We start from the raw sequence: 11557 nt of genomic DNA on the forward strand, positions 1-11557 counted from the left end.
AATATATAAAGAACTCATACAAGTCTACAATAACAAAAACCTGATTAAAAAATAGGATCTGAGTAGACATTTTACTAAGGAAGACATACAGATGCCAACAGGCACGTGAAAAGATGTTTATGTCACTTATTAGGTGACTGCAAATTAAAACCACAGTGATAGACTACCTCATACCTGTTAGAATAGCTGTTATCAACAAGACAAAGTGTGTGGAATAGATGTGAAGAAAATGAACTCTGCACTGTTGGTAGGGTTGCATCCTCAAAAAATTAAGAATAGAACTACCACATGATCCAGCAATTCCTCTTCTGGGTATTTATCCGAAGAACTTGAAAACACTAACTTGAAAAGATATATGCATCCCTATGTTCATTCACTGCAGCATTATTTATAATAGCCAACCTATGGAACAACCTAAGTGTTCATTGACGGATGATTGGATAAAGAAGATGTGATATTATGTACAATGGAATACTACTAATTCCAAAAAAAAAAGTATAAAATACTGCCATGTGTGACAACATGGATGGATCTTAATGGTATTCTGCTAAGTGAAATAAGTCGGATGGAAAAGGATAAAAACCACTCCCATGTGGAATATAAAGCAAAAAAAAAAAAAAAAAACAAACCATGAATAAACAAAGCAAAACAAAAACTCCTAAATACAGACAATATAATGATGATTACCAGAGAAGAAAGAGGGTGCGGGTGGGCAAAATGGGCCAAGGGGGTCAAAATGTGGTGGATGGATACTAGACTATTGGTAATGAGCGCGCATACTGTATACAAATTAAAGCATAATGTTGTACATCTAAAACTTCTGTAATGTTACCAACCAATGTTAACTCAATAAATAAATAAAGTCCTTTGGATATAACTGTGATGTGGCTTGCAAATCAAGTAACATAATTCCTTAAAAAACATTTCCTGGCCCTGGCCGGTTGGCTCAGCGGTAGAGCGTCGGCCTGGCGTGTGGGGGACCCAGGTTCGATTCCCGGCCAGGGCACATGGGAGAGGCGCCCATTTGCTTCCCCACCCCCCCCCCTTCCTCTCTGTCTCTCTCTTCCCCTCCCACAGCCAAGGCTCCATTGGAGCAAATATGGCCCGGGCGCTGGGGCTGGCTCCTCGGCCTCTGCCCCAGGCGCTAGAGTGGCTCTGGTCGTGGCAGGGCGATGCCCCGGAGGGGCAGAGCATCGCCCCTGGTGGGCGTGCCAGGTGGATCCCGGTCGGGCGCATGCGGGAGTCTGTCTGACTGTCTCTCCCCATTTCCAGCTTCAGAAAAATACAAAAAAATAAAAATAAAAAAAATAAAAAAAAACATTTCCTTTGTGATTGTCTTACACATTCCCATATTTGATCCTTAACAGTCCTTAGGCATTTTCTGAGTATTGCTGTTTCAGGAGGAAATAGATACAGATGGTGGGCATTGATTGAAAGTAATGTAAGGTGATCAGGAAAACCTGCAGGCACTAAGGAAGGAGTAAAGTTAAGACATGCAAGAGACTGCTTAGAGACAGTGAGGGAAAGACAGGGAGAGGGCTTCTTCAGCAAATGAGGGCATGTAAATGCAGTCACATGTACTGGTGAATTTAGAAAGCCACACTCATGCCCAAGACAGGACATGTGTGCTCAGAACATTGCTAAGACCCTAAACTTTCACTATTGGATGACCTAAAAACTCAAGCAAAAAGTAAAGGGTTAGGCAGAGTTAGAAACAGCCTGGCTAAGTATTAAAGGGGTGCCCCAACACAGAACCCATCCATGAAGCAACTAACTAATTACAAAGCCAGAAATCAAACCCAGGTCTTGTAACCTAGTTCAGTGCCCCACTATCATGGGACATGTCAAAGTCGGGAATAGATGGTATTGGGATTCAAGACAAGCTGCCCCCAAATATCCCACAATGGCACTTTGATTACTTGACCAGCAGCTGGTGCCAGAAGGACACCTGGACCCTCCCTTGTGTCCTTGAATGCAGGAAATAAATCTCCTCTGTGAAAGGTGCCCTCCCACGTCTGGAGGACTCCCCTCATCACCACACTTACACAACGTGGAGCCAGAAAAATCTGGGTAAGCGAACCTTATTGTCTCTTTTCTACCTTACTGTGTTTTTAAGTTTCTTTTTAACGAATACCCCAAACTTGCTTAGATTCCTTTCCAATGAACATTCTTGGTTCGATCATCTCTTTGAGCCTCATTTTATGATCTGAGCATCATATTGGGATTCTCTCATGGGCAAATATTATATTGGTTTTCCTCCTGTTATTCAGTCTTTCGTCAATTTTATTGTTCTATTATTAGTCCAATCAAAAGAATTTTAAAAGGGTGGAGGTGGAAACTTCTCCTCCTGACAATGTTCTAAGAATATCTGCTCTTTTAAAAAGAACAATGGCTAACATTTATTTAGCACTTAGTACAGTGCCCACATCATTAAGGTTTTAAATGTATCATCTCACACATTCTTTCCTGCCACCTTGTAAAGTACTGTATGTTCTTGTATCCTCTTTTTTACAAATATAGGAACTAAGGCTGGGAAGTTAAGAGCTTTGCCCAAGATCACTCAGTTAGTAAGGAGTGTACCTAGGGTTTAACTCAGACTTGCTTGATTTCTTGCACTCCTAGCTGGTCACCAGGCTAAAGTTTGTCTTGCTTTAGTGACATCCAACAGAAGGACTGAAGGACACCACTGTTCTAAGTGATGAATTGCTTCTCTGCTTAATCTGTTTGGTTTCTGAGAGCTCTTTGGTAGATCCTCCCACAGTCCTCATTCTTCCCCTCTCCTTCCAGGTGTGAAACAACTTCTTTTTATTTGAGCTTCCTTATCCTCTAATTCTCTCCTATGACATATGGCCTTTCCACCTCTTTCTACCTTGTAGTTTCTGTAGCATCTCTTAAATTGTTTAAATATACTAAATGTCATGTTTTCTCCCCATTCCCACTACACATGCATAGACAAAGTTCATAAATTACACAGATGGAACAATGTTGAATGAATAAATGAATCTTATAAAATTGTGCATCCAATCTTGTCTATATACTTTACACTTACTCCCTTTTAGCTTATAATTTCAAAACTGAGATGACTTTTGAAAATCACCTAAATTCAACCTCTAATTTTACAAAACTGTAAACTGAGTCCTAGAGATGTTTGGTGATTTTACTAAGGTCAAAGAATGACAAGGCCTGGTACTGCAACTCAGGCCTCCCTACTTCCAGACTGGTCTTTGTCCGCTACTCACCCTGCTCCTTATCCTTCATTCCGCACTGATTGACTCCCTCCTTTCTATCTACACATATCTATACAGACATATGCCTTAAACTGAGCTCTGTGGCACTTGATAGATTCTACTTTCAAGAAAAAAATCTACTTGCACATTTTTTTATCTCGTTACCTTTTTTTGTTTGTTTCATCTTTTTGTTTTCTTCATGGGCTCCAATTATAATCGTGTTCTTAGAATTTTTCTAAGTTCTAAGGCTTTACATTTTTGTGCCTAGGGTATATTGTCCACGATCATGGTTTCAATTGAATTCTCAGTGTTTCTCTTCAACCCGGATTTGTCCTTGAAGCTCCAGACCCACATCTCTATTTCATGCATATTGGCATTTGTATTCCCTACTGTTATCTCAAATTCAATATATTGAAAGCTAAATTTATTATCTTTTACAAACTGGATCTTTTCTCAATAATGTTAGCATTTTCCCAATCATATGCAACCAATTTAAAATCATCTTCAGTTTCTCCAGTTCCTAAGAAACTGAGATATTCTTTCAGATCTCAGCCAATCAATTGTGACAGCCTATCAGAAAGAGTACACCTTGGAGTCTCGTAATCATGGCACTGAATTCTTGGTTCCATGGTGTACTAATCATCTCTCTGAGCCTCTGTTTTCTTACCTGTGAAATGGGCATAAGACCTATGTAACTAAAAGGTAAATGAAATAGTGTCTGTAACCTGCAGTATTGAAACTTTCCCCCTTTTCAATCTTCTTTCTACCAATGGAGTTTAAACTCTCATTGTCTTTGCCCAACTAGCTGGAGTGTCGTACCAATATGCCAAGGTTGTGGATTCAGTACCCAATCAGGGCACATACAAGAATCAACCAGTGAATGCATAAATAAATAGAATAACATATCAATGTTTATCTTTCTCTCTCTCCGTTCTTCTCTTTTGAAAATCAATTTTTAAAACATCTCATTGGCTCACATATGAGTAATAAATAGATTTTTTCCTATAGCCTTAACTTTAAATAATTTTGCACAGCTATGAGATGTTACTCTGACATTTTTTTAACATTGCTTTCCTGTTTAGTTGCTTTCATTAACCACCCCGTGCCCTTAAAATTAAGTTCCTCCTGCCCATCCAGGTGCTTACACCTTTCCAAAGGCTTGCTGTCTTTCTGGGCTTTCTCTGACCACTTGCTGCCATTCTATGTAATCAGTGGCTAGTGGGGTCAGTTACCTCAGCACTCATGCTACCCTTGTTCCTGCTTTTGCACCTTTGCTCAAGATTATATCTGCTTATCTTACTTGAACAAATCCTAAATATCTCTGGGGTTTCTAACTCAAATCCTAAATCATCCAAAGGGCCAACATTCCTTGAGCTCATTTTATATGCCAAGTGCTCTGACATAGCAGGAGAGAAGCCATGAATAAAACACTGTTACATGCACAGGGATATTTCTGCCAACCTTTCTCAAACTACTCATATCACATCCATGTTTCCTTCGTTGTTGTCTGACAGAAATAACCACCTTTATCAGATCTTTTGGCAGGTTTCATGGGTTTCTCATTTAACAACTATCTTTATTATTGTTTCAACAAAACTGTGATCTCTGTCATAGCACTTTTCTTGAATGCTGAATGTGTGCCAAACACTGTATTACATACTTCACAAATATAATTAATAAACTTTACAAACATTTTTTTCTTTTAATTCTTACAGTTAACCCTGAGAGTTACTTTACATATTTTATTTTATATACTTTAATGTAATTATTATAGTATAATTATATCATCAAATTATAATAGACAATTACATATTACAGTGCAATAATATAATTATATATAATCATTAAGATCATAAATTGTTAAGATCATAATTTTACAGCATAGATGAGACTTCTTCATAGCTATAAAATGAATTCAGAATTCCTAAAATTGCCTACCTAAGTACTAACCCAGAGGCTAGGGCCTGTCTAGCAAACCATCTATCTTGAGAAATGTCTCACAGCCTCAGAATAAACCTAGATTTGTAACACTATTTAAAGAATCTATTCACTTCTATATCAGATTCTATTGGAATCTAATTGGAACTGATTTTAAACAAAAGATGAAGTTTGCTAAACAAAGCCTATTTCTGGCTATTGTAAAATCTTATTCATCTCACCTAACCTATTAGAGGAAAATTTTCCATGCCTCCTTCCAACATGCAGTGCCCAGGAAAAATATGTGTTTGAAATACCGACTTACTTAATTACTGGTTTCGTCACAGGATTCTTTTATGCAACAATGGAAACGTAGGGCCCAAGAACATTTTATTTCTTTAAAAAGACCTGCAATGTGCTGGAACTAATGAGCCAATGACTTCTTTGGGCTAGCTGAAGTGGTTCTGACCCAGGCAGAACAAAAAAGATCCACGGCTTGGATCCTGGAGAAAAGATAAATGGTATGATCAAGCTCTGGGTAATAAAAGAGGTCGGTTCTCAGATACAAAGTTTGAGATCATCACTACTGAAAAATCCACAACACTGACATCATTCTCAACCTTTTATAAACTAAAGAGATGGCAAATGGAAAAACTGTCTGCTAGATAAGTTTAGATGTAGCAATTTCTTTAATTGGATCCTAAATTTCAATTAGGTTCTTTCCAAGGACAACAAAAAAGGCTCTGCTCATTCATGATGGCTTTGTAAAAATATCAAACTCAACCTAAAATAAAACTGAAATGTTTACTGTGACATATATCTATGTACACAGTATGCAGCCAGAGAATTTGATAATTCTACTGATCTCTTTATGAAAATAGTCACCTTTAAAAGATAAGGTGAAAAATTTAAACATCAGAGACTAAGAAAATATTTGCTAAATATTTATTGGATTAAGGACTTGCATTCAAAATATAGAAAGAACTGATAAAACTTAATAAGGAGAAAATAACTCAATTAAAAAGTGGAAAAAAATCTAAGCAGATACCCAAATATCTCACAAAATTATATATATATATATATATATATATATATATATATATATATATATATATATATATATATATATATATGAGAGATGGCAAATGATCATATGGAAAGATGCTGAACATCACACGTCATAAAGGATTGCAAATTAAAACAACAATGAGATAGTACCGCACTCCTATATTAGAATGGCTAAAATCACAAACACTGACAACACCAAATGCTGATGAGAATGTGGAGCAACAGGAACTCTCCTTCATTGCTGGTGGGAATGCAAAATGATACAGTCACTTTGGAAGACAGCTTAGCAGTTTCTTAAAAAAACTAAACATAGTCTTACCATACAATTGGTAATTATGCTCCCAGGCATCTACTCAATCGAATTGGAATGAATTGAAAAATTATGTCCACATAAAAACTGGGACACAAATATTTATAGTAGCTTTATTCATAATTGCCAGAAAGAAGCTATGGAAATGTACTTGAATAAGTGAAGGAAAAATCAAACTGTGGTACCTCCATACAATATAATATGATTCAGTGATAAAAATAAATGACTTTATTAAGTAACAAAAAGACATGAAGAAGCTTAAATGCTTATTACTAAGTGAAAGAAATCAGTCTGAAAAGGCTAGATGTTTTATGACATTCTAGAATTGACAACGATATGACATTCTAAAAGAGGCAAAGCTGTAGAGACACTAGGAAGATCAGTAGTTGCTGAGTCAGGTAGTGGGAAAGAAGGAAAGGATGAGTAGGTGGAGCACATGGGATTTTTAGGGCGGTGAAACTGTTCTGTATGATACATTACATATGTATTCTCTGTAATAGTGAATATGTTACACACGTATATGTTAAAATGTATAGACTGTACAACACAAAAAAATAAGTTAATGTAAAATATGGACATCAGTTAATACTAATGCTCAATATTGGTTCATTGATTGTAACAAATGTTCAATATTAATTGCAAGTTAAAAGGGAAACTTGCAGGAAGTTGAGAAAGTATATGGGAATTCTATACTACCTGCTCAATTTTTCTATAAATCTAAAATTCTTATTTTAAAAAGTCTCTTAAAAAATACAAATAGATTTTTTCTTTTATCCCTCAACATGTTTCCTCTAATGTTAACATTGTCTATAACCATAGTAAAATGAACAAGAACAGAAAATAATGCTGCAAATATATTAACTAAACTATAGAATTTATTTGAATGTCTTCATTTTTTTCCCACTAATGTTTCTGTTACAGTATATATAATCCAGTATCTAACATTGCATTTAGTTGTAAAATTCCAGTCTTTTTTTTCTCTTTCATGATCTTGACACGTTTGAAGAGAATTGATCACTTTTTTTATAGTTTGTCCCTCAGTTCTAATTCATCTTATATTTCCTTATTCTTGAAATGAGGTTATATGTTTTGGCAAGAACTCCACATGAATGATATTGCCTTTCTTTCTTATTCATGGGATTTATAGTGTTATTATATAACATTAATCCTCAAATTTTTACTCACTAATTTCAGTATTCATTGTTATATCTTGCTTGCAAAAATTATTATTGTGACATGTACCCAGTAGTAATTCTCTCTTTCTATATTTCCTTTTAAATTACTAACTGGAAAATTGTAAAAAGAATTTTTTTCTTTTTTATTTATTTAAACTCATGGATAGGCACATTTGATTTTTGAGTCAAAATTTACAAAAAGATAGGACATATATGAATATCTATGCAACAAATACAGCAATGAACTTTATAAAAGCCAAAGTACTCAAGATGCAAAAAACAGATATAAGCTAATGATAAAAATTTTAACATGCCATTCACAGTATGAGACAGACAAAGTGGACAAAAGTTGGTATTAATACTAAAAAGCTAAACAACATAAACAATCATGTAAATTTGATGCATATTTATGCAATGTTATATCCTAATACTAAAGACTAGATCTTCTCAAAATACCACTGGAAAAAAATACATAAATCAAATGCTCACAAATATTGATTATATATTAGGTTACAAAGTTGACACCACTAAATTCTACAAAGCAGAAATATTATAAAGAGTACTCGCTAACCACTGTACAATAAAACTAGAAATAATTTTAAAAACTTGTTAAAGCCCCTTTCACCTGAAAAAAATCAGTGAAATTCCCTAGTAAATAGCTCTCAGATAAAAAAGGAAATAAAAAGTGACATAAAAAATGCTACATATCATAATCTATGACACACATTTAAAACACTGATCAGTGGAAAATTCATAGTATAAACATAAAAGAATTAAAATTAATTAAATTTCAAGCTTAGAGAAAACAAAGCATAAAAAGGCAGTAATAATGATAAAAACATAATAAATAAGGTAGAAAAACATTAAACACAATTTTGAAAGGATTAACAAAATAGACAAACCATAAGATAATTTGATGAAAAAGCAAAAGGAAAAGAAAAAATATACAAAATTAAAAAATGAGCCCGATCAGGCAGTGGCGCAGTGATAGAGTGTCAGCCTGGGATGCTGAGGACCCAGGCTCAAAACCCAAGGTCACCTATTTGAGCATTGGGTCGCTGGCTGAGTGTAGGATCGCTGGCTTAAGCGTGGGATCATAGACATGACCCCAAGGTCGCTGGCTTGAGCAAGGGGTCACTTGCTCTGCTGTAGCCCCCCAGTCAAGGCACATATGAGAAAGCAATCAATGAACAACTAAAGTGCTGCAACTACAAGTTGATGCTTCTCATCTTGTGGTGGGATTCAGCTGGTTTGCACTGGTTCAGCAGAACTGATACCTAATATTTGTTGAGTTCAGTGAACCAGTTGTTAAAATGGCAGTTGTAATCAGGGTGCTCTCTAAGGTGGGTGCCTGGGCAGCCACCCAATGTGGAAATCCCAGATCTACATTCCTTACCCTTTTTTAACATTCATCTATGCAACAGCACCCGTATTCTAAGCACTCATAATAATGTTCATTCCATCCATATGTAAAAAAAAATTGCAAGTGAGGACACCAATCAAAAAACAATATGGACATATCTCTTTTTTTTTTTTAAGATTTTATTTATTCACTTTAGAGAGGAGAGAGAGAAGGGGGGGAGGAACAGGAAGCATCAAATCCCATATGTGCCTTGACAGGGCAAGCTGAGGGTTTTGAACTGGCGACCTCAGGGTTCCAAGTCAATGTTTTATCCACTGTACCACCACAGGTCAAGCAATATGGAAATATCTTAAATAACAGTTTTATTGATTCTTTTGTCAAGTATTATTTAATATTTTTCATTAATATTTTAAAACTCTTTCTTATACCATAATCTAGCTTTGTGTACCTCTTTTATTATTCTTATTTAAGGACTAAATGCATGAAATAATAAACTACCTTTTGGTATATCAGTTTTTTATACTTAAAATGGTCATTAGGGCAGAGAACCAGTTGTTAAATTATTTGAATCCCACCACTGTTCTCATCTCTCTCCCTTCCTGTCTGTCTGTCTCTGTCTGTTTTCTGTTTCTCTCTCTCTCTCTCACTTAAAAAAATGACAAGAGGCATAAACAGTGAAACAGAAGAAATTTTAGAAAGTAAGAGGCCTCTTTGCAGAGCTCTGTACAAATGTTTGAAAACCCAGATAAACTGAATAATTTACTAGTGAAATAGAGATTAATAAAATCTGATGGAAAATGCTGTTGGAAAATAAAAGCTTAAACAGACTAATTTTAATAGAAGAAATTGAAAAAGTTGTCAAGTTACCATCCCACAGAAGCATAGCCAAAGGATTTCACAGGAGAATTCTAAGAAATGCTCCAATACCAGAGATAGCTCCACTGCTCCATAAATTGTTCAGGAGTACTAAAAAAAGAAAAAAAACAACTTCCCAATTATTTGTGCACGGCAAATATAACTAAACCTGATAGACAGTATAAAACAATTACAAACCAATATCACATAAATACTGATGCAAAATGCTAAATACAATATTAGCCGAGAGGATACACCACCACATTAAAGAAATAACACACCATGAGTAAGTGGCACTTATTACATGGATGCAAGGCTGGTTCAGGATTAGGAAATTATTAACATAACATAGCATATTATAAATAAAATTGCAATTATCTCCATAGATGTCGAAAAATCCTTTGACAAAAATTAGCATTCATTTCTGACCAAAAAAAAAAAAAAAAAAAATCAAGAGAACAAGATTAACCAATAATCTCTTAACATGATTAAATATTTAAACCTAAGTTAAACTTATTTTATAAATAAACCCAGAGATATTTCTATGCAGACTAAGAACAAAGTAAAAATGTCCACAATCTTTACCCTATTCTACCTTTCAGAGGGATTACCAGCCAGTACAATTAGACAAGAGAAATCAATTACAAACATAAAATTGGTTTAAAAAATGTAAAGCTAATTCTATTTGCAGACAGTAATTTTGTATACAGTACCTAGAAAACAGTACCATATTAATAATGACACTCAAAGAATTTAGCAAGGCATCAATACGGTATTCAGTCAGATACAAAATTAATATACAGAAATTAATTATCTTATATATTCAAACAATAACCAGTTACAGAATGTAATGGTGGGGGAAAATACCTCTTTTCATAGAAAAAAATGAAATGTATAGTAACAAAATTTTTAAATATGCAAAAACCCTTCTAGGTTAAAGAAAAATGTTAAAACCACTCCTGAAAGATAAGATCTACTGGATGAAATTGAAAGGCATTTCCTGTTCTTGAATAGGCTGGATAGGACGAGTCAACATCATTAAGATACCAGTTCTTCCTAAATGATTTATGAAGTTGATGCAATTCCAATAAAAACACCCATAAGATTTTATACAGCTAGACAAGTTAATACTAAAGTTCACATGGAAAAGCAAACATACCAACCAGATCAGAACTGAAACAGAGTATGTATTAGAGACACTTGTCTTACTGGACATTAAAATATATTATGAAGTCTCTGTAATTAAAACAACATAAGTCCAGAGAATGAAAAGGTGAATAAACAAACAGAATTTAAAATCCAGAAAGAGATTCCCTTGCATATGAAAATTCTGCATGTCATATCTCAAATCACTGAAGGGCAAACATACCCTTTAAATAAAAAGTGTTGGGCAACAGGTTTGCTGCTTAGAAAAATGACAAAATTAAATACATAACTTACACCATACTCAAGAATAAACTTTAAATGTATCAAAATCTAAATGTAAATAAAGAAGAAAAGGAAAAAGTGAAAAAGAAACATATAAGTAGTAAAAGGAAACATAGGTGAATTCCTTTACACCCTAGGAGTAGGAAAAGATTTTAACTAAATTAATAATCTAAAGACCTTAAAATATAAGATTAAAACATATGATTAAATAAAA

Source organism: Saccopteryx leptura, chromosome 4 (assembly GCF_036850995.1).
Source record: "Saccopteryx leptura isolate mSacLep1 chromosome 4, mSacLep1_pri_phased_curated, whole genome shotgun sequence".
In the NCBI taxonomy this organism is placed as follows: domain Eukaryota; kingdom Metazoa; phylum Chordata; class Mammalia; order Chiroptera; family Emballonuridae; genus Saccopteryx; species Saccopteryx leptura.